General features: G+C 29.9%; 1 protein-coding gene across 1 annotated transcript in view; it reads left to right on the top strand.

The window, feature by feature from the left end:
* The first annotated feature begins 2,250 nt into the window (after positions 1-2,250).
* The window catches only part of LOC124536483 (knirps-related protein-like), a 61,633-nt gene continuing 37,298 nt past the window's right edge, over positions 2,251-26,585 (top strand). Inside the window, exon 1 of the mRNA XM_047113035.1 lies at positions 2,251-2,529. The gene's annotated coding sequence lies outside the window, so the exon portion shown is untranslated. The remainder of the gene's footprint in view (positions 2,530-26,585) is intronic.

Genomic DNA, 26,585 nt, shown 5'->3' with positions numbered 1-26,585 from the left:
CTATCGCAGTACAATCGAAATGAAATCGTCACCGTTTTTCTATTTAATCGTATTTACCTTGATTAAAACTTATGAAATTGTCAATCGCATTTTTTTTTCAAATTAAATAGAATAATGATTTCAAATTAAATAACGATAGATTATTAATAATACGAAAAAATATTCTACATAAGAGCAATACTTACTATATATAAGATTTTAAATTATCATGGTTATTTTTATTACTAAAGGTATTAATTTCGGGATATTTATCATGTTTTTTTATTTTGGTTCGGTGGAGCTCGATATTTCGACATTATCTACGAATGTCTTGTTCACGAGAAAAGTCTCGTCAAAAATAAAAAAACATGGTAAATATCCAGAAATTAATACCTTTACATAATAATAATAATACTTGATATAAGCGATAACTAATTATATTTAACACTATTATTTGCAAAAGTTTTTTTTTTATTTAATATTAGTGATACAAAAAATCTAACAGTAAATTTCTATAAGTTATCTAGTAACGGTATCAGTAGTGCCGTCAGAAAAAAAACTGACGTCACAGGGCAGGTCGGACCTTCCTACCGACCGACCCTTTCCTAAAAAAACATACCGTTCGAAACACTTAGGAAGCTGGTCGTAAAACAATTTGCGCTATACCGTTTTGCGCAAAAATTTCTTTTCAAGGAAACACTCTTTATGCCTGTCGGCGGACTTTTGCAAATTTTTTTTACTACTTTTACTAATTGTCTGTTTAACGGGTAAGTTTTTTTCATTTGGATTGTTTTATTTTATTGATTATGAGTGCAATTTTTTAAGAAAGTTTTATAACTAGCAAACTTTCAAGGTTTTAGTATATCGGTCTTGATTTGTTTATTTGTTTTCTGTGAACCTTCGTTATTGGATTATTGACACAACGGGATTTTATACTTTTATTCTATCGAATCGAACAATATTACAGTTTTTTGGTCATCTATTTCCTTCATTCGCAATTTAAATATTGTGATATATTTAAGTGTAAATCAAACTCTCATGTTGCTGTTTTTTTCAGTAGAATCTATATTCCGAACTGTTAGAACTTTCACTTAATAAAGTTTTACAATAACGTAAATTCAAAGATGCTTGGAAAAACCTTCTTAAATACAATATATTTCGATTGTATTTGATTCTTTTTTTACATAAATATAAACTCTATACAATTTATTCTAATGAGAATAACACTATTGAGTAATATATGTATAATAAAGAATAAATAAAATAATATTATGTAAGTCTAATTTATTGTATCTTTATTAATATGTTATAAGTATAATAGGAATACAGACGTAATTAATATATCTTTACCTATGGATAAATTATAATAATTAATGGTCTGAATATTTAATAAAATGTCTATAAGTAGCTAGCATTAGTCTCTATGTACCAATTGATCAAGATGGCTTCTTATGTACTTATTAATAATATAATATTAACAATTGTACATATATAAATCCTGACATAATGTATAATGGTCAATATTAACACACATATACACATACAGGTAACATAAGACTACTGTAACTTTATTTGTAAATGTGATTGTATTTTTCAAATTAAGAACTACATAACGATTTTTTTCGTCATTGATATTGATAAAATATAGACACACAGATACAAAATCCATTGTTTCAAATTAAAATTTTAAAATTAAATTCAAAAGCAACTTTCATGATCGAAAATTTAAAACAAAAATTTAGAATTGCTTTCATTAAAATATTTTGTAGATTCATTACGGAAGTTACACTTATGACCTTTACTTAGTTTTCATTTAAAACTTTATTAAAAAGCAATATGTCAATACGAAATAAAACGAAAAAACAGACAAGGATAAACAAGATGTGTTAATTGTTTTAAAAATATTATTTACTTTTACAGAATATAGAGTTTCTAAATAAAAAAATAATTAAAATGAATATCTATATATCCTATATTTTTACAACTCGATCTCTAAGACTTAAAGACAATAGCCATCGAAATGCAAGCAATAAAATCATCCTTACACAGATCTAAGCTCGCTATCAATGTATGGTTTCATTAATGTGTTAAAGTTCAAGCTCCCCACCACAAACCATAACGCACGAGTATTAGAAACAGGGACGGGCATACATCGAAAACCACTGGAAAGAAAGAGACAGGTATATAGATAGAAGGTACGTTAGAGACACACCACGCCCCTTCAACGATCTGCTCGCCGTGTCCACCTCTGAATGCATTCGTGCGCGCGCGCCGCCGAAGCAACACGTTCTGTGTTCGAAATTTGAAATGAATTTTATGAAAAAGCGTGTTTTAAAAAATACGCGCGTTTAGAAATGAACGTATTTGCACCGCTATTAGCGCGAGCTGAGAAAGTTATTTAGTTCGAGTTTTCATTTAGTTATGTTTGAACAACGAAAGTGACTGTGATCTCTGAAAACATTATCGGTTTCAGCGAAGCCGTGACGCTTGTGTAACTAACTGTGAGTGATTGTGGAATTATTGGTTTTTGTTTACACCAAAGATACTAAGGTGAGTCAGTTATGTAGCGTATTTTATTTAAGGGTTTTTATTGATTTTAACATTTTCCAAAATATTTTAAAATGTGTTTTTATCTATTTATAAGATTTAACCTAAATCATAAAAATACATAAAATTTATTTTTCATCGACATTAATTATTTAATTATTACAATCATTACAATTTTTAGACTATGCAAAAAAAATATTATAATGTAAAAAATGAGATAAGACTTACCCATGTAGTAAATCCATTTAGTATTATTATTTTATAAATAATGATAGCACTCTATATTTATTTTAAAATGTTATTCATCACAAGAACTCAATTCACTAATATAATCATTGTACATTTATTAAAATAAACTCCTATCTAAAATGTGTACCTCAACATTAAACTCAACAGTATGAACAACAATTAAAAATATACAACATATAATTCACGTAAACAAATAATACATAGAAGAGAGTAAGGAACACTCTATGCGGAAATGTAGTTAGAGTAAGTTAACTATTCACCAAAAAAAAAAACATGTTTCTTACTCAAATATAAAATAAATTTGTATATATCTAATCTCTTAAGTTAATATAATTTCAAATGAGCGCTTAAAAATGGATAATCTCAATACAATATAGCGTAAAGTAAGCCCTTTTGCAGTGACTAAGAGTGATCCCTATAAAAGACTTAAACGCGCTTCTAATCCTTCATTTCGTTTTAAAAACTTTCGTATTTACTAACTAATCCTATTAATATTTAAACTATTTAAAGTATTAAGCAAACTTAAGAATCTAAATCTTCATTTTAAATAATGAGCGCTCATCGTAGATTAAATTGTTTTAAATTAAATGTTCAATAAAAAATATTTTATTTTAAATGATCAGAAATAATCATGTGCAACGTATTATTTTATAAATTATATTAGGTAGTAAAATTTCTTGTTAAATATGAATACTTTTGAAGGAAATAAACATAATTAAATAATTTAGCTCACGTTCTCATTTATATACATTTTATATTGATAAAGAAATATTTTATATAAACTTTAAATAACACAATAATATATTGTAAAAAATATGAATTCTAAGACAAAGACATAATAAAGCCTTATTTTATGAAAATAACATTCGTAAATTGAGTAAACTATACACTTTTGCGTTAAAACATAGTTATTGTATATTTCTTATTAAAATAAAGAGGTGATATTTAGATATCGCTTCATAGTTTTAGAAATACCGAAATCTTTAATTTCTTTTCAATTTAAGGCTTTTCTTAAAAACTCAGTAAAAACAAATTATTAAATGAAAATATATTGAACACACGTAAAATTAATCTGTTCAAAGTTTTTCTCAATCACTCTCAATCATTTCGGGGAATGTCATATTATTTCAATTATAAATAATAAGCTAATACAAAATCGATTGTTACTTAATTCATTCTGTAAGAACAATATAATACTTTAATCTTAAGTTAAGTATTTTAGAACAATAAACGTTAACTGAGGTAAACGCTAATCGTAGCGTCGCGCGACGCGTTGAATTGTAATCAGCTTAGAATAACACAAATTACTTTAATTAATAATTAAACCACGTAATACTTAATATAAAAGGCTATTCATCTCTACAATAATATGAAACCTTTTTACATTTATATATATTGATATCTACTGTCGACAAAATATAAAAAATGACAATTCTACATTTACTCATTTCAATATGTAATAGAAGCATTACTCGTTTTCGCTCTTTATTTACATACAATTTAGTTATATTTTCTTTAAGTTATACTCTAAAAAATATCATCATTCCGTTTGTTTGTACCAACGGTTTTATTCTCTTACATTCTCTTTTATCCCTACAGATATCTCAGTATCTACGCTCGTACTTTTAATCTCTCTCTTGATATTAAACCAATCCTAGAACAGAAGAATGTTTGAATTGATTATTTAAAATTCGAACATTACCTATTTTTAATTATAGTATCATAGAAGTTAGAAAACTTTTCTTGCTAATAGTACAGGATTATAATAAATGTTATAATGATAATGTCGATAAACGTCGTTTACCGACATTATCACCTACTTGTATTATCTCGGCTCAATCCAAAAAACTTGAGCACGCGATTGTATAAACGTTCTCTACCTCAAAATATTGAATAACAATTAATTCATACACGAGTACAACAGCGACCCATTTAATAATCAATTGAACAATTGACCATTATGTTCGTAATAGTACAAGTTATTAAAAAAAAAACAACGATAAAAACGATATTAATGCACACAATAACGTCCGTGGGAGATATTCCCACGTGGTTAAATGATATGACACAAAAACTGTGTGTCATTCGTGCTTTAGGCTTAAACATGTAATGAGCGTGGAGACGTAACACAATGACGATTGTTGGAAAACATTAGAACAACTCGCAGATAACGCGAATATATGACGGTCCGCTGAATTATGGCAGGTGACGCGGGTCAGATCCGAGATTAATTCAACTCCTTAGCCAAGGATATTGCGAAGAAGCCGAGGATTTGATTGTTTAATTGTTCATCTTTGGGAATTTAATTATATATCATACGACTGAAACTATATATATAACTATATAACTGTGCATTATATAAATATTAATCTATATAAATTTGCAACAAATCAAGACTAAAGAAATTTATTCAAGACAGTGGAGTTGATACATTTACATTATTTACGCAAAATCTAAAAATAAAGCTTACATATTCGACCTATGTTAATATTCTGATACATTTATGAGCATTATTAATAATGCGATACGAGGGACGGAAGAAATGTCACAAGATAGAAAATACAAAGCAGCATTCTTAATAACTTGTTGATATTATTTTATAGTCAATAAATAAATATTTATTATATTTTGTTTAGGTTAATATTATCCATATAGATGTATAATTATTTTATCGTCGCATCACTAATAACTAGATCGATTGGTTATGTCGATAGATAGATATCTTTGTTTATCTAGAACTATTAACGTGCATTAAGTAAAAAACTATGTATCTTAATATAAATTATCCATCAATATGCATGTGTATATAAACAAAGGCATAAATACTCTTCAAATAGAGTCTCAAAAGTCCTTTTTAAAGTGATCAGTTAATACTCTCTCGTTTAAAATTAGCACGCAATCCATCATTGTCAAACGTTTAGGAACAGTGACGAAATCTTTTGTGAGAGAAATACTAATTACAGACAATTATCTACAAATTAACAGCTTACCCCATTACATCAACTTCCGAACGCCATACAAACTGTCGCAATTGAAAGATTTAACCTTTTGATTGTTTAGAAACGAGATCTCGAGTTGTAATATCTCGTTTCATACTTAATCTTAACGTTAGATTTCATAAACTATATTTATATTCTTTATGGTTTAAACGAAATCAATGCGTTCTTCATTCAAGCACACTATGTGAGCTATCTTATAAAATGATTCGAGAAATAAAATGTAAGGTTTCGTATTCGGAATTCAAATTCTAGTATACTTACTTTTCTTCTCAAATCTAATATATAATTTTACATATGTATACAAATAATAATTATAAATTTCGGCTTCATATGTTCGTTCTATGAATATTGAAACTTACTCTTCCTTAACAGTGGCAGCTTCACTTAATTGTAAAATGACGATTCAAAGGTGCTTGTAGAAGCCAACTTGAATAAAGTTTATTTTGATTATGATTCTTAATCAGGCTTTTGGATCTTGCATTATACTTTCTGTATGTGCACACCGTTGCACTTACATAAAACAAATTGCACTCCCCTATAAATATGAAGGTTTGATAAAATTTCGACATTTAATGTATTTGTTTGTAATGCTACAAACGAATAAAGGAAATAAATATAAAATTAAAACGTCAGAATAACTATTTTTCGTAACTCTACTTGATAAGCCAATCGAATGACCAACATAACGAGACCTATCGCTACACTACGTATCATTACATAGTATAAAACAAAGCCACTTTTTCTAACTCTAAATCCCTATGTATGCTTAAATCTTTAAAACTACGCAACGGATTTAATAGATAGAGTGATTCCAGAATAAGGTTGTTATTTATACTACATGGTCAATTTCGTTACGAAATACTGATAATTTTAGAAGTTTCTACTGTGATGTTATGACAAGGTATGTCATTGCACCCTTGCGAAGCCGGGGTCGCTAGTATACTACACACTATCAACATAACATAACTTTAAAAAGTTATAACGAAAAATGGTATTAATTATATTAACAGCAACTTTTCATTCAAAAACATATTCAAATTAAAATTATTAGAATAATATAAATCAGCTAACCACTTCATCATTATGACATGAGATTTGAGTCGAAGAAATAAATTCTTTTGTAACATGTCTCGAATTAATTACGTCTTAAATTACAATTATAGTTAACAAGAAATTTGATACTGATACAATAAATTTGACTAAAACGAGAATTATCGTACAAATTCAGTGGATTTAAATTAACAAATTTAGTGTGGACATTTATTCTAGCGTTGTCACTCAGATGTACTTAGTTATATTAAGTCTATTCTATTCCATTGCAAAAGACTTCTGTGTGAAATGAAATCAAAATTTAGCCGCTCAATCGTAATATGAAATCCATATAATAGTAACTATTTCCTTGTACTAACTAACTAAACTAACTATCGCTTATGTATAATTTGTATCGCATATATTTTAGAAAACATAAATATAATCGCACCTTTTAATTGAACGTAAGACAAAGAAATATTAATATATGATTAAGTACGATTACATGAGCTATCAAATTCAAAGTATCATTTTGCTAATAAAGCTTAGTGTACAACCATTACGTGTTCAGTATATTACAGATGCAGCACATTATTCGTATAACTTCGTTAAAAAACTAAATTGAAACTTACTGCTCTACGAGTAACGTAAGACAGGCATGTCTACGCTCTACGTCAAAGCGTTATCCGCCTGTCGCATCGGGTTCACACCACTTACGAGATATTCTGTTTAATATTATAATGATAATTGTTTAATTATGTATGTCATCTTAAACATCTAGTAAGCCTTGTGAAACAATAATGATCTAACTTGTATCCCTATGAAAGGCTGACTGGTTACATTTCAGATTGTCAGTATTATATGCTTAAAAATTTTCATTTAATTCAAGATAAGCCCATCTTGGTGCTATATTAACATCTACGTAGATTCGAGCTATCGATAACTATCATATTTAAATGAGCCTTTATATCTGATTAGCTCTAGTAGAAGGAATAACATAAATACTTCATATTTCATTAAAGCTATTTGTTTTTTAATTTTCACATAAATAAATGTTCTCTTTATGTTTTTAAAGTCATACATGCAAACGAAGTCTCGTCCCATGAAACAAACATTAGGGCGCCATAAAATCATACAAGTCAGTTCGAAATCATCGATTGTATGCAACTTTACAGCGGTGATTATAATTTTATGTCCCATGTCTCTGCATGAGAATCTTCCGGGTGGTTAACATTGGTACACTGGTACACTGAAAAGTACAAAACACGGCAAAATGGGTACAACTTCATTCGGACGGAGTCGTGCTCTGTCGTGAGCGCTCGGAGAGGTTAACATGATACACCCTATTCGGCTTGTCTAGTTAGGCAGACTACAGACTTCATACTTTTACCAATTATCGAAGAAAAAGCAGAATTAATATAAAAATAATAATATGAATATTTATTACTTGAATAATTTCCTTTCAATTCAAATATTTATTGTGAGCCGTGATGGACCAATGTAAGGTTACAAGGCATGCATTACCAACATTTGAGCAGTGGTGGAATCAACTCCAAACCTCAGGAAGAGATCTTAGGCTTGCAGTGAAACATGTACAGACTGTTACTTAATAATTTAAAATGTAACTTAATTCATGTGTGTCCTCATAACCGCTTTTGAATCATAATAGTTTATGGACATTACATATATATACATTCTAAAAAAACAATTGCTTTTAGCACTCTTTTTAAGGATTATGTAATAAACATGATTAATACATATAATAAAAATTGATATATATAACGCATAATAATAAGATAAATGAAAGTATATTTTAAGTTTATCAATCAGAATTAAATTAAATTAAAATTTAAAAATTTAGTCATATTTTGAAATAGATTTTAGCGTTTAGGTAAAAACAAACAATCCTTGCACGAACACCCTTAAACCGTATACATGAACGACATTCTTGTTTACGATGCGAAAGCACTTACATTTTATTGGGACTTCGTGATGTCCCCACAATATAAGCGTCATTTATCAAACATTGATGTTATTATAGACAATATTACTTAAGTCTAAAAGCCAAATTTGTATAATGTTTCAATACGCGCATAATTTTGCCATAAACTAACATTTTAACTGAAATTTTAACCGACCTACGTTAGTATGAAAACGAGTAAATATTTATTGAACGTAATAAAATACGATGCTACTTTTCTCTGTTATTATACTTACCTTTTATCTTTATATATAGAAAGTCAATATCTATGTTTTTGACATATAAAATACTATAAAGCATTGTTATAAATTTATATCTCTACAATTATTTTACTGAAACAATTGAAATTGGGAATACACTATAATAGTGTGCAATTCCATAATATTAATAGGAATAAATCTATATTATATTATATAATGGAATCATCTTTGTGATATATATATAGTTGTGTACTATTTACTAAGTAACTACTACATTTATTTCCGCTGCTTCTCAGTAGAAAAAGGAATAATATATTTTTTATTTCTCTTTATATTAATAAACCGTTAAAATACTCAGACCCAATTCAATATTGAGAATAATTAAAAATTAAATATTAAAATAAATTAAGGAATATTCTAAAAAAAAAATAAAAACATTAATTATCATTTCATCATCAAATCAATACGTCGTTTAACTGTATTTATTAACAATTCCTCGTTCATTAAACACAAGACACGTGACCTCGGGTCAATAAACAATCAACCTGACAAGCTGACAACATTCACTAATTAATATCACACGTCATTAAACAATACTATTAGTAAAACATCATTAGTTTTTTTATCCGAACCACTCACCCCCAAGTAGCAAGTAAGAGTTTATATATCATTAATTACAATAGCGTCAGTGTTAGCGACTATTAATTTTAATTAAATCGAATCGTAACTTATTACGAGACGGTACAAGTCATCTACGGATTGATAATACTACGTATTGATTATTTTACAAATGAAACGAAATATGTTTTCAAAATGTTTTCTAGCTCTTTCCTGCGATTTCAATTGTGTTACCTTTATATATATTAGAGTATTTTATAAAGGTTTAGTCGTTTATTTTTTTATAATACTAATTTCATAGCGATGGAAGATAAATCTAACATTTTGAGATGGTATAAATCTTCTTGTTTTACGAATTGATTAACATAAGAAAAGTTGTTTTTTTTTCAATATATGTAAATAGTACAATTTTTCTTGATTTAAAAGTCAAGACATAGTTCGTAGAGTATGAGAGGAATATCAGAAAAGCGATTTGATAGTCGTCAGTCGAAGTCACTCGTGCCTTGTACCACAAGTCACAATTATTTAAAGATGATTTCTATCATTCCGTTCGCATGACCCCTTGCATCACCCACCAATCTCTAATTACAGTGTAGCGAAAATTTGATGGTACCCAACAAACTTACGTTTACGACTGGCGATGTATGAGTGACCCAGAAATGTTTAACTTTCTTCCAACGCCGGCTGCATTAATAACTTTGCGGGATACGTTGATATTTAATCTGTCAATGTTTCCGTTGACAGACTTGTTATTGCGTTGGATACTTTTTTAATTTTAAGTAATTGTGTTTTTTTTTAAGTTCAAATGTCAGTTAATATATCCATATACAAATGAACGTTCGTTTATATCTTTTTGAGATTAGTATACTTCATAGTTTGACCGATTCCCATGAAAGTTGGCTAATATATTTTTTTAGTGTGGCAACTCGCCGTTAGATGGCGCTCATCGACTTCTGAATCATTTGGCCGATCGAAGTGATAATTAACTGTTATTGTGTACATTTTTTTAATATTATAAAGAGGAAAATACATATGTTTGTTCGACGTTTATAATAAAACGTAGGTCTGGACCATTTTTAAAAAAAATACGAAAGAGATTTACATTTATAAGCTTTATTCTAATTTTAATGTCTGGTATAAGTCACCTAACAGTCGTTGCCTCTTCTAAATATTAAACAAAGTAACAAATATTAATCCCTAGTATTAATCCCTTACTTCTTAGTCATTCATCAACCCTCTAAACTAAAATGTTTTGTTCCAAGTAACCTGCAATTAAATATGTAATTACTTAACATAGGATAGAATCAAACTTAGGACTTTCACATTTGTTGTTAACACAATACCAATAATCTACAGAGGGAACAACAACAACAGCCTGTAAATTCCCACTACTGGGCTAAAGGCCTCCTCTCCCTTTGAGGAGAAGGTTTGGAACAGAGGGAACATTTTCTCAATATTTAATATATTCTTATGTGACATATATCAAGTGTTACAAATATAAAAATACTGTTAAAGCTTTTGAAATTTATATATTAACGTTGAAATAAGTTGTGTAACGAGTATTTATGAAAACCTCTTGGATTTATGAGGACTCTTTATGAATTTGAAATAATAAATAAAACACGACATGATGTAATCTATTGAAATCGTCAATACATGAAGTTTTTCAGCTCCGCGTTATGTATCGTCCTCGCGGTGATTGGCGCCGTAAAGTCTACAATTGCATATTAGAGGCGGCTTTAGAACCAACGATTTACAACGCATACGATCTCTCGTAATAAGTAACAATATTTAGAACTATATTCTTTCGAATTTCCGGAAAGTGTTGTCTGCTTTAAATAATTTACTTCAACTTAGTGGTAGAACCTCAAGAATTCCCGTAAGGGTAGATCAACACGTACTATAACCAGTATGTATTGTGATACCCACATCTGGGTAAGTCAGTATTACTACAGGCACAAGTGTCAGTGTCAAGCTAATGTTTGTAAAAGGTGGTGGCAACAACTTGCCATTAGGTGACCCTTTTTATCTAACCATAAAATAATATAATTTATAAAAACGAATAGTGTCCGTATTCATTATACACCTTACCTTATACTTTTGCAGGTGTAAAGCTTTTATCAAAGTTGTAACTTAAATTAACAATAAAATTAATTATTATGTTAAACAAATCGACTGATATCAACACGAGAGTAATTAAAACTTATATTAGTATGTTACATTATAATAAAACATTGCGATCTCTAGCAATAAACGCCTACAAAGTAACATATATTTGCGTTTAAATATATAGAATAGTTAAGAACTACACAGTTATCTTTAATACACATTAACATTCTATTAATAGGTAAGTAACGATGTGCAAACTAGCAATAATATCACTTATAGATAAAAATATTAAATAGTAATATCAAAATTATAACCTATTGACAAAAGAATATAATTTGAGCCTTTTAATATAATGGTTATTTAAACATAAAAGGATGTTAGTAAGATAAACTTCTCGCTGTTAGAAAAAAGTTGCAGTAGCAAAATATGTTACTTTTCTAACTCTACATGTTTTAATGAATACAATTGTAAATATATAAAATTACATATTATAGTATATACATATACATTAACGCATTTATACCTTTATTATGCTTCAATCCTGATGATGGCTTTCGAAAGAGACAGCAATACTGTCACAAGTAACTATAAAAAAAGAGTATTTCTTAACACTTATTCGTTTGGAAAAGTTTAAGGCACTAGATCAATGACTTTATAGTCTTGACTAAGAAATTTATTGAAAACTAGCTGTTACCCGCGGCTTCCTCGCGTAGCCTATGTTCTTTCTTAGGCTCTGGACTACTTGTGTAACAAATTTCATTTAAATCGGTCCCGTAGTTTGGGTGTGTAAGCGAGACAGATACAGTTACCTTCGCATTTATAATATTATTACGGATTACTGAACAAAAAACATAGTAACTCTTGGGATTTTAATTTAGAACGTAAGATCTGCATCACGAACGCTAGTCACAAGACCAGCGAGGCGTCATAATGTAGTCATGTTACAAAATAAAAAGGGCATGTACCGCAATCGGTCATTATGTAATTTGCAAGAACCCGTTACGTGCGAAACATATTAGAAGGCGAGTCGTAAAAGAAAATCGTATCGGTCACGCGTCGCATCAAGACGGCTGCGACGCACACACGCGCAACAAACAGCAATAACTCGAGTGACATTCGCTATAGAAATTCAATTTTACGACCGCCTCGTGTCGCCTCGCCTATGATTGATTCTCACAAATAACACCTGACCATATTGTTCTGTCAGTCCGACGAGATTACGCCGCTATGAATTCGAAGCGAATCTCCGATTTCTATTCCTAGTATATAATATACTGATATTAATTTTGAAACACGTGTCTCGGAATAGGCCTTTATATATGACATGCGACGCCCGGTAACGCAATGTGTGTTGAATTGAAATACTCATTGTATGTCATTCTAGTCAATTTATTTCATTTTGCTCGAGGTTTAATCAAAACTACACGGTTATATCATTAGATTTAATGTGCACAGGACTTACTGCAACGCAAATATGTGTATGTCGAAATTGTTTTAAAGTTATTCCGTTATTTATCGACAATTGTATGACAAATTACTGTATATAAACAAGACGCTAATTGAAGAGTTCGTGTATAGTCTATATGAATCAAATTATTTTAAAACAAAAAACTTATGTTCATTAATATAACCCTAGAAAATAATATATGTCATATAATATTAAGTCTTAATATAGAGTAGTTAAAAAACAGAAAAAAAAGCACTAACTAGTATACAACTTCCAGAAATATATAACATACAAAAACTGTTTTAATGATATTTACAAATTAATATATCGTTTAATTCATAGTAATAGTAACATACTATAAAGAGTAATAATATAATTACCGAGCAGCGAGTAATGTGCAGTAATTAAACGTAACAATGGTACCACTACGTCACACCGAGACGTACCGTCGTAATTACGGACATGCAAGATCAAGGTGTTACGCGGCGAAGTAGAAGGAATGTTAATGTAACTATTCTAATATTGTCAAGAAAATCTATTAACTTAGACAGCTTAATATTAAATTACTTCTAATAATTTTACATCTTTATTGCTTACATTTGTTCAATAAATATTTATATTAAATGTAATAAGTATTAGATATTTAAATTATAGAACAGTTCTTTTTCAAAGATTTTTTTTGAAAATATACATTTATTACATACATACGCTTCTGATGCTCAAACTTTTCACTTCTATTACATAATTTCGTTTTTAATATCTCTCAAACTGATATACTATAGGCTGAACATTGATTTATACATTTCCAATTAAAAATCCAACCAAATAACTACTACAGATTGTACAAACAACGCAAAAAATAAACGTCCATCATTGGCTAAAATATATTTTAAGGCATAAAATTAACTTTTTTATGCATTTCCATTTGATAATTCGCTAATTTGAACGCATTATAACGCGATGTCACGGTGACGTCGGCGCGTGCGTAACGGCCGTGGATAATTACAGCAAGATCAAGGTTGTAAAGCGGTGTGAGCGACGGCCGGGAGCGGGTGGAAATATTACTGAAGTATTTTAAAATGGGTGCAGTATGGCCCCATTTTCCTCTATGTATACCTATCTTCTGTTCTTGCACACTTGGTCCAAAAAGCAATACATTTAACCCTCCCCCTTTGCTTTTTAGTCATCAGCATTCATATGTACCTCTCATCATATTGGAATACTATAAATATCGCGAATAATATTACAAACAATGTTATACAATTTAATATGCTTCTTAAATAATTTGTCAATTTATCATCTACAATTACAATAACATATAACCACAAATATATTATACACTATTTTTTTTAATTAATACAACATTATAACACATTTGTCATCGTGACAATTGCGTCTCAAAAGCTAAGATGAAAACATTAATACCTTATTTGACGTGTATGTTTAAAACTACATTTCACAAGTTGATAGTTAAGAAAATTGCTGTCATATAAAATATAAAATCAAAAACAAAATCGTTGTTTCCTGCTTCTGAAAAAATGTTACGCATTCTTCCTTAAATAACGAAGGTTACTTTAAAACACACATATTTTTTTCATATGTTGACTAATTCTTATTTCCCTTATCATGAATACGATATAGGTATATATTCATATAAAAAATTAGATAGTTATATAATATATCTTCCGCTTCAGCTTATGACTTACTCAGTGATATAAAAGCCGTGAGAACTGGAGCGATAACTTTTTCACTCTCATCCGTAAACATAATACATTGTTATTACCATTATTACGAATACCGACTTCCACCACTTATTTTCTTGTAGAAAATCATGTTTTTTTCCTATTCCTTTCTCATAAAAAAATTAATTTTAATAAAACTTTACTACAAATACATCCACAAGGAATAGAATCTAAAAACATTTTGCTTATGTTGATTTCCTATTAACTCAATAAGGCACTTACTACGACTAACATAAAGTGATGACCTTGCTAACAATATCATCATCATCGTCATCAATGTTTCTACAACTCCTTTTTTATGAGTATATCTTCAATCCACCTTACCTGACGATGTATCACGTTTAATAAGGCACCACCACACCTGCTTATATTGATTACCTTCAGTAATAATATTCAATAAATAAGAACACAAAACACAATCTTATAATTCAATTTCGACATTCTAAACATCGCATTACAAAGATAACGCAACACATTAGACGTATGATTATAAAATTTACCAAACAAACAGTTAAACATAGTGTGTAACCGAAATCTTTTAACGGATCAACGCAATATCGTTACTATCAACAAGAACCATCTAAAAATCCTGAACATATAATGAGCTAATCGCACCAACACTAACCATAGATTAAACAATACACGTGCTAAACGACGTTAACCAACATTAAACGATATTAATCGTGTGTTGAAATAGTTCTCAACGAAAATACACCGTGATCAAACAAGCTTAATAAAGTAACTTCGAAATGCAAATATCGAGCTTACAACATCTATTCGTTTGTGCATACAAGAGACAAAATTGTCTTAAGACCTTTTAAATATGTAACTACCCATTTTAAATACTGGCTAGTATAATGTGTTCCATTTGATACAGAATTCGAAATTCAAATTTTTCATAACTCTGCAATCTTTTAACGGAATCGCAATTATGAAAACTTTTAAAAGACCGATTTAGTCATGAAGACACCGCCCAAATCTCCAACAATGTAAATACCCATTTTAAATGCTGACTATTACTAAGATGTGTTCCATTTGATGCATAATTCGAAATTCAAATTAGTAATGAACTCTTCGATATTTTAATAAAAACGCAAAATTGAGACGAAAATTTAGATGATGATGCTTCAAGACATTCGCGCGACAGTCTTGTCTGAGTGCGTGTATAAATCTTGAGGAGATTAAGAGAAAATCGCTTGTAACCACTAAATGTTCAACAGAACAGTTTACACATCAGTTAGTTTATAATTGTGAAACACTCCACGCCGTTCTAGCTTTTAAAAGTGGGAATGAGAGATGAGAATTGCATTAACTGAATCGATTTAAGTGTTAATCTATTATTTATCACCAATTTAATTTGCCTTTAATGAAGAAAATCTGTGCTGTAATGCTTTGTGTTAAGGTCGATTATCGCGTGCATGGAGTGATTACGAGAGCAATTTATGCTTCTGGGTGGTGTCAGAATCGACCGTGCCCACAAGTTGTTTTAAAAGCGATTGTAGTGATGAAAGTCGCCTTTAATATAGCTGTGGTATTGATGGCCTCATATATAAATTTGATACTTAATTATATATCATAAAGGAAGATTTAACTCCCAAAATGTGTTAGTACTTTTAAAGTAACAGCCTGTTTATATCCCACAGCTGGGCTAATGTTGTATAATATATAATACTTGAGAGATAAATTGTCAACACTAATTAATAAATGCAAGGTCTTTAATTAACCCAATAAAACTAAAATAAAAAAGAATTCTATATTTGACAGCTTCCTCACCGCTTAACACTACGGAAAGACATTATTTTTAATATATAAAAATGAAAATGAAAAGACATTCAGTAAACATCCTAAAAAAATAGTTTGTTATTAATATCTAACAAATTATTTTAAATAAGATTTATTACATATCCTCCTCGTGTGAGGTTAAAAAAAACAGTACTTCAAATCACCTACATCACCGTATATAAGTTTAATTGCCTCATCTCAGCATTCGGTTCTCACTTGTATTTACCACACGCTAAGTGGCATCTTCCAGGCGTAATCTAATAATTAGTACGTTTATGAAACATTCTAATAGAGCCACGACCACACATCATCAAATATATGCAACGGTAAACCGCTCAATACCAAATATTTCGTCTATTTCTTTAATATAACAAATTCGAAAAAAAAGAATTTAGTAGATAGTGATACAAAGTTACAAGTTTAATTAAACTTACAGCTACAGATTAATCTTTTTCAAAACTTCAACTATGAATAATAATCATGTACACAGTCTAATTAAAAAATATAAATTAAAAGTAAAATTAAACAAACCTTATTAAATCAATCAATACTTGGTGGTAGGGCTTTGTGCAAGCCCGTCTGGGTAGGTACCAGTCGCCCATCAGTTATTCTACCGCCAAACAACAGTCCTCAGTATTGTTGTGTACCGGTTTGAAGGGTGAGTGAGCCAGTATAACTAAAGGCACAAGGGACATAACATCTTAGTTCCCAAGGTTGGTGTCACATTGACGATGTAAGGAATAGTTAATATTATTTACAGCGTCATTGTCTATGAGTAATGGTGACCACTTACCATCAGGTGGCCCATACGCTCGTCCGCCAACCTATAATATAAAAAAGAAACTATTCTAGCAATTAAAGCAATGAAAGTGTAACTTTACAACTTGAATGCCCAAACATTACACTAATAGCATTACAAAAAAAGTCACAATTAAAAATAAAAACCGTAAGTATATTATGTATTCTTCTATAGCAATTTGGCCCTTTAAAACGAATACAGTGATGATCAAGTATTGCATGTACGGACAACATAAACATCTAACCGTGAAATTAAACCTACAGAGTAATTATACCTCTAATTTGATGACTCAATAGTTTTATTGATAAAAATAACGATATCAAATGTTTGTTTAAAAATTCCACGCTCAATCTTTTTTACGTTTTTGGACTAATATTTATTGTGTAACATTTAATAATGGTTGTGTAATTATTGTAACGTATTCGAATTAATTATACCATTACCAAAGATATTTGTCGATTACAATTTTGTAATGTAAGCGTAGTTATAATTCAAAAAATTTAAAACATGTTCAATGACGTCACAAAATGGGCACATTATAATAACCTAAAAAAATCTTTTGTGGTTTAAAATCTTTAATGATATTTACTGTTAAAGCATCTGTAGCGTTTGCAGCACATTTAAATTATAGGTATTTATATAGTCGTGTAAGCAAATAAACTGTTCTTATTTAATGAAAATCAATAAATCATACCGGTTTATCAAATTATAATAATATTTACTCGGTAAAATAACACCCATTAAATATATATTTAAAAAAAGAACTTTTACTAGCCGTACAATAGGTCACGAGACCAAATCGCAGATGACCTTTTCATGGAATAATGAAACTTAGCAATTAGATAATAAAACACATATTTACATAACCGCAACGGGCTGCGGATCGATATGGGTGGCTTATCGACACGCATTTATCTTAAAACAATAACCATTTTAATTCTGTGTGAAATTCGAACTTACTATCACACTTCGAGATGAGAGATAATTTTTTATAGCCTTTGTTTCGACTTAGTCGATAAGAGACGCAAAATGATGCTATCTCTCTCATCTCATTGGCGTTCGAAAGGATGTTTATTTGTACTGATAGCATTATATTAAATTATGTAGCTAGCAAATACTTGTTTGGAAATATAAAAGAGTTTTAACGAAAGAGATTTTATATTGAAATCAAATAAAAAGACTTTTGAACTTTTTTCTTCATTGCGCCAAGTTTTCTGCGACATTTTTTACCTTACAACAACAGCACGTAAATTTCCCACAGCTGGACTAAGGTCTCCTCTCCCTTTGAGTAGAAGGTTCGGAACATATTCCACCACGCTGTTAAATGCGGATTGGTGGACTACACATATGGCAGAATTTAATGAAATCACATGCAGGATTCCTCACGACGTTTTCCTTCACCGAGCACGATATGAATTATAAACACAAATTAAGCACATTAATATTCAGTGGTGTTTGCCTGGGTTTGAACCCGCAATCATCGGTTAAGATGCACACGTTCTAACCACTGGGCCATCTCGGCTCTCTCTCATATTTCACCATGGGTATCTTATTTTCTTATACAGCTGATTAATTTTTTTCAAAATGTCCATTATTGCCGCGTGTAAAGTATTGAATGTTGACACACGCTCACCATTTACTCACTATTTTCGAATCCGGGTGACGATTCTTGACAAATATTAAGGAAACATCTTTTTTAAATCAATACAAATAAAAAAACAAAAATATTCATAAAGTAAATTGTAATATTTGATAGATTCTAGATAAACAATCAGCAACTGTAACGCTTCTTTATTGGAGATATTATTGATTTTGAGGTATTCGGTACATTTTTTTTTTTTAATTTATTTGCATTGGAAACATATAAGTTAAGCCATAACGGTTAAGTTAACGATATAATCTAAGACATCGAATAAGGAATGGAATAGTAAATATAAGTCACTATGTAAATTTCCATTATAGGAGATGTATGGCTCGAGATCGCCGACTCAGCTCGTTTTTATGCCTGATTGATCTTGAATCATGTTTTCGTTGACGTGAAAAGGGCTCCGACATTCCTATACCAATAACAAAATCAATGTTTTAGTAAAGGTATTGAATTAAAATTACTTCAAACGAAAAAAAAAAAAACAATATCAAAATATACTTTATTCGAACAGGCTTTTACAAGCACTTTTGAATCGTCATTTAACAACTATATTAAGGAGGCTACCACCGGTTTTAAAAGTACCGAGAAGAACCGACAAGAAACTCAGTAATTACTCTTTTTCAACATTTATATATATCATTGTATTTAACTGATATATAAATAGAAACCATTATAAAAGTTGCTATATTCCGGTTTAAAGGGTGGTTTAGCTAGTGTGAGTCGAGATGGCCGAGTGGTTAGAACGCGTGCATCTTAACCGATGATTGCGGGTTCAACCCAGGCAAGCACCGCTGATTCATGTGCTTAATTTGTTTTTATAATTCATCTCGTGCTCAGTGATGAAGGAAAACATCGTGAAGCAACCTGCATGTGACAAATTTCATAGAAATTCTGCCACATGTGTATTCCACCAACACGTATTGGAACAGCGTGGTGGAATATGTTCCAAAACTTCTCTTCAAAGAGAGAGGAAGCCATTAGCCCAGCAGTGGGAAATTACAGGCTGTTGTTATTGTTAGCTAGTGTGACAATAAAAGCAGACTACTCATCAGACGAGACGATAATTGAGAATTGATCAGGTCCTATAATAAAAAATATATATATAAAAATCGCAATCCCCGAGTCACAATAACACATTTTCCTCAAAGATACAAATATTGATTTAAAACAAACATCGAAAAGCAAGAAATTTATGTTAAGTGTGTAGTGTAAACATGACTTTCGATACTAAAATGTGGACAAATAAATTACGAACGTATATTGTCCACTCTCACTTGTGCCTCAGTTCACAAGCACCTGCGTTACGTGATATATCAAAAAGGCAAACATTACGCGAATCCTAACTGAATGTGACAATAACTTTGAATTCACACTGACTGGTTGTTTCGTAAAAGTTTTTATGTTCCAATATTAAAAAAAATTGTACGAAACACAAAAAATATAAAAAAAAAACCATTAGGTGCATTCAAATTTAGAGATTTCTTTATTTTATAATTATTTTCTAAATAGACAAGTAAACGAAACACTTTATGTTAGGTGTTTCCGTCCAGTTTAAATACATATGATAGGTAATATTAATCATAATATTCGCCTTTAATGCTAATGGAAACTCAGACGCTATGTCTTTTTTGCCTTTAATTATACTGACTTAGTCATAACGTAAATTGTGCGTTTTGTTTATATATTTTGTATAAGATAATATGTTTATATTTATTTTTATTTCATTGTATTTATATATGTTTATAAAGAACATGTTATAAAATATATCACACTATACTATTTATCTTTGCACTTATAGAAGCTTAGGTGTACACAAAAGTGATAGTAACTCATCTCAGCATGAGAGACCACCTCGATCCTGTTAAAGACCACCTCAATCCGGTTTTTATGAAAAGGTCCAAATAAGACGTTTGCTTTTGTAAATCGGGCGCACCGCGTAAAAGTAGGTGCTAACACAATCGTTCCGGAATAACGTAATGTGTAGCGCTAAATGATACTCGACTAGAAACACCAAGCGGTTATATTTTTTAAACTTTTACTCAAGTTAACAAAATGTCCGATAAGATAATATTATGAGGTAAATGATTTACTCTGATTTTTTTTATTCAGTCCACTATATAATAGAATGTTTAATATTTCACAAATTTTTAAAATAAGAATCGAAATAAACTTTCTAATAAAACCGATTTCCGAACGGCGATTTTTGTTAATAGTTTATTCATATTGTTGCTTCGTCGAATGAACGATAAAAATTAATTGATTTTAATTGTTTTATCTGACCTCTAATAGCAGATACATTTGTTAAATTAAAAAAATAACATATTTCGAATAATAACACAAAATTTGAACCATTTACATTTTGAGATATATTTTACTGGTACAATTATCTCTATTAAATGATTCAGTGATATTATTTCTTAATTCGTTATTAACAAAAAAGCGATCTTGCCAATTAAATTTGAACTAAATACTATTTTGAAATTCGAATACAAATAACGAAGAATAATTATATTCTGACATTTATTCGTTTTAACTGCAAACTTGTTTTTTTTTCTTAATATATATACATAACTACGACCATCGCCGGACTTCCAGTTTCAAGTAACTAAGTAACTACAATATGTAATTACGTTATAGAAGGGGTCTAGCTTTTTTTATAATTTTTTAAAGGTATTAAAGCTTTCATTGATTAAAAAAGTTGTCAATTAATATTTTCAACATAAAATATTATCCTGACCAGCATCCACATATCATGGTCACCCTAGAAAGAGTGTAACGTGTGGCGACCAACAAAAGCCGCTAATACGACCGCTATCAATCCTCATCCGACGTGCTAATTTAGAAACGCGACTTTCCCCGCTCGTGATCATTATCGCTAAGTTTATTGTCTGTGATAATATTGAGTCAACCTCTACAATTTACATTTGAACACTCAATTTCATACATTGGTTTTATTGACCCCATATATTGATGAATTATGTAAACCTTTAAACTAGGAAATACTAAACTAACCAAATGTTACCAAATTTTTTAGATACAGACTCACCTAAGTGAGTTTGTATCTAAAAAATCTTGCTTACAACATCTTAGATAACGTTGATTTATTTGATAACGTAACTTGTTGAAAAAGTAACAGTATATATATATGTCGTGCTACAGAGCTGAGGCCTCCTCCTTTTGAGAAGTTATTCCATTCCATTCCATTGATGGACTAGAAATGTCGCAGATTTACGACAATGAGATGAAATCTAAATTAATAGAATCAAGACAATCATTGCTTGGATTTGAACCCACAATCCTTTTATAGATCCACGTTCTATTCACTGATCTATCTAAGTGCTTATTTGTATAATTACAATGGACATTAACAATATAAACATATGTACAAAATCTATTTGTAATGCAAAATACAATAATATAATCACAAAACAATTCCAAATTCAAAAATAAACAGCTAAATAAATTAAAAAAGGACCTCCCTTTTAGTCTTTAAACACTCGAAATCGTATATATATATTTTTTAAAATGCTATGTTTAATGAATGTCGGAACGTGTTAACATAGCACTTAAGTTGTTAGAGCCTTCGATTGTGTGGGCCAATCTTTGAACCAATTACACCAATGTGTATATTGGTCCCAATTGTTTTGTTCTAATTTAACCTTTTTTGACACAAACAATATTTTTACTGTAAATGAAATTGTTATTACTACTATAAATGAAAAGATTATGTAAATTTCATAAAAATATATATAATACAATCATAATGAAACCACAGATATAAACAACACATAATCGACACCATGCTGTTGGGAACAGATTATATGCAAACTCTTTTCTGGGAAACAAAAACTGTTTTAATCCTTTGCTACTTTAAACAAAGAAAAAATGTCGTAAATCAATCTTAGAGAAGCAAATAGACTTGTAACGCACCCTTGCCAAGAAGTCAATTTTTTGTTGCAACGGTTTTCAAGGGATTAAAATAACCGCATGCAAATTATTACAATGAGACAGATTATTGTATTTTGATGTTTCTTGAATGAATTTTGGATATTCCAGTTAACAATTTTTTTCACTTCTCTTATAGATGGAGGCTGATCTTAATATTCAATCATTGTGTAGTCCAGGAAGTGAATGCTAAATACAAATACTGTATTAATTTTAATACCTGCTTTATTTGCTCTTGAAATAATTATGTTGTTGATATTATAAATAAATGTACAGTTTAAGTATAAGGGAAGTTTAAACTAAATACTTTTTTTATTTTACAGGTATGCAGTAACGCTTTTTTACAATATCTACGTTAAATAGGTTAGTACGTAATGCTATTTTTTTAAATATGACACGTTTGCCTCGCGTATTTGGATTTATTTATTTCAAGCAAAAAAGCGCTTTTTCTTAAAAATGCGTCTACATTTTAAACAGCGCTTGGGTCACGGGTCGCTGCCAGTCGCCCATGCCTGCTCCGCGTAGAATATAGAATAATACCTCAATTGTTTCAACTCCGCATTCCGGCCCTTTCGATACAATGTAGACTACAGACAAGACTGACGTATATATATTAATAGTAATTTCAAACAAGCTTTTCAATACATGTGTCTATAATCAGGACTATAAAATACGAGTAGTTACATCATAATATAAATCACAGAATACTGCTTATAGTATTATTAATTATTGTAAAAATAAGAAAAGAGATATTAATTATTATACCGAAATAATGCTTCTAAATAAATCGTTGATATTAGATATAATAAGAGATAGTTGTTATTTTAATACAGTTTACTTGACTAGTATCAATCATAATATTTTAAATCTTTCATTATCAGTCTATAGAATTTGAATTTAAAATACTTAAAACATTTAAAAATACGACCTGATATAAGTCTGTCTCATCTAAAGTCTGCACTGATACATCATACGATTTGTATCAATGTTTTAATCGATAATCGAAGTTATAAAATTGCTATATTTTTATAGCGATGTAAAGAGGCGTGAAACGAAGTCCTCACGTCTTAAAATAATATTCTGCGTCATCGAGCCCTTAGCTTAAGATAATAACGTGTTATTAACAATAACTAAAATAACTTTAACTTTATCGTCGCACTAAAATGGGAAGGTAATTGAACTAGTACATAAAGATCTGTACAATTACAAAGGAGGTCTTTAAATAAGTTAATTACGATTCTTTTGATAGTGATGTGCGTTTATATGTAGTATACTTTATGATGGTTCGTTGATCTATTAGATTCTGGGTTCAAATCCCGGATGAAAATATGCGAGCCCTTCTGAGTACCACCAACATATTATACCTCGTTAACACTTAATATTATTTTATTCTGATTTGGAGTTCATTGACCTACAGTAACTACAGACACAGGGTTTAGAATCTCAGTACAACAATGTTACTAACGCATCAGCGATAAAAGGAATGGTTAAAAACTTGTACGGAACCGTCATCAAGCTTCCGTCCACTGAGACGAAGAGAGTCATTAGGGCTGTTCTGTAAAGCTGTACGAATATCGATAAATCGATGTATACTACGATTTATATTTAATATCGAGTTCAATTATGTCTCCTTAATATGACGTGTAGAAGCAACATTATTGTAAGACTCTGAAACATATTTTTACCTTAAAACAAAGTATCTCTTTGTAAATAGTTTTACAGATGTTAATGTATCGAATGGGATTTTAAATTGTAATCAAATTGTAACGGAGCAATTAACCTTTAATCGTCATATAATAATAGGAGCGGATTTATTACGAACATCATAATAATTAAAATATAATTTGCCTTAGATATATTTTAAGAAAAATAAATTAAAACAAATTTACTTAATCAACTGCAATTATGAGAAGAAAAATACAATTAATCCCGTACATTTTGAAAGAGGCTGTTAAAACTACTATTAATAAGTTTAAACGCATAGCCCACTACGCTACAATAATATGGATAGGTGACATTTTTCGATAAGATTTCTCTTGGAGTTTCTTTTAATATTAAAACACTAAAACTTTAATGTTCGAACTTAAAATACTATAATTGATTAATTTCCAATTCTAGAAAATTCTAGAAGGACATGGAGCTAATATTCTGTTACAAACAAACTGTACTACCGACAGTATATAATAGTAGACCATTAGTTCACCCAATAGTAATAAAATATTATATTCAATAAAAGATTAATACATAATTTTACTAATTAAAATCTCATAATTCATAGTTCAAATATAACTATTTGCTTTATTACGGATCGTCTTACAAATCGTTATTAAATAAACATTAAGAATAAAACGATATCTTCCCGCTTTCGTAAATCGTCTGAGAACATTTATTAAGCTAGTTTTAATGATTGCGTTTTTAAACTTAAACAAATCTTATCTGCCTTGAGATCCAAGATTTTCGACATGATACCAAAACTCTCCGACGTTTTTAAAGTAGATATAATTCATATAAAAATCTTAGCAAAATTAACTTCAGCAGGTCATTTTAAATTATTAAAAAAAGACCATATATGTCGTTACATGAATCTCGACACTAAAATTTGTTGACATCCAAAAAAAATTTTTTTTAAATAAATTATTAAATAATGCAATAAAAACTCTTTCGATGTTTATATTTTATTATCAAATCTGTGTGTGATATCGAAGACCGTTGCAAAATCTGTAATAGCCTCATTTCAACACGTAATAAAGAAATGCGTTCGTACAAGATATCGTATCTCAAATAATTCTCACACAATGAACCTTACGGCGTACATAATAAGGATTATAGAGTTTAAATTACAGCTCATTTGTAGAAATTAAGCTATATCGAAGGTGTAATATCATCGTCGGATAGTCCGGCGCCCGCGGCGTTGGACACGACCAGTGATCTCTCTTTCACACGTATCGCATTTTCCTATATCCGTCTCTCTTCATCTCGACTTTCGCGTTGTCATTTTTGTGAATTGACCTTTGAACCAGAATGTAGGAACGCTGCAGATGAAACGAAAGGCACTATAACTCAGGCTGTCTGCATTAAGAGCGCGATGGACTTGGATAATCTATACACGTAATAAAACTATAACGGATGGTTTCTTTAGATAATATATATGTTGAAGGATTAATTTAGAAAATTTTATTATGGAACTAATATAAATATATACAATAAATGGAAATAACTTTACATATGTAAACAGTTGTTTATTTTAAACTGGATAAAACCAGATCGATCCAGTTGATCGATTTTGATAAATGAAGCGTTTCATATATGTCAAATAACTGTTAGTCTAAGTCAAACGTAATTGCGAACAAAGTCACGGGCTCAGCATCTCGTGTTATATAAGAAAGTGAGGTGTGGGCAATTGCCGGAGGTTCCCACGGCGCTGCGCCCACGCAACCTTCTCGAACTAAACTGATCCTGCGCACAATCATTCACATTTGTTTTGTATATAAACATTCTTTATATAATATTA

The sequence above is a fragment of the Vanessa cardui genome, chromosome 16 (genome assembly GCF_905220365.1).
Source record: "Vanessa cardui chromosome 16, ilVanCard2.1, whole genome shotgun sequence".
NCBI classification, from domain to species: domain Eukaryota; kingdom Metazoa; phylum Arthropoda; class Insecta; order Lepidoptera; family Nymphalidae; genus Vanessa; species Vanessa cardui.
This window is presented reverse-complemented; position numbering and strand designations above follow the sequence as displayed.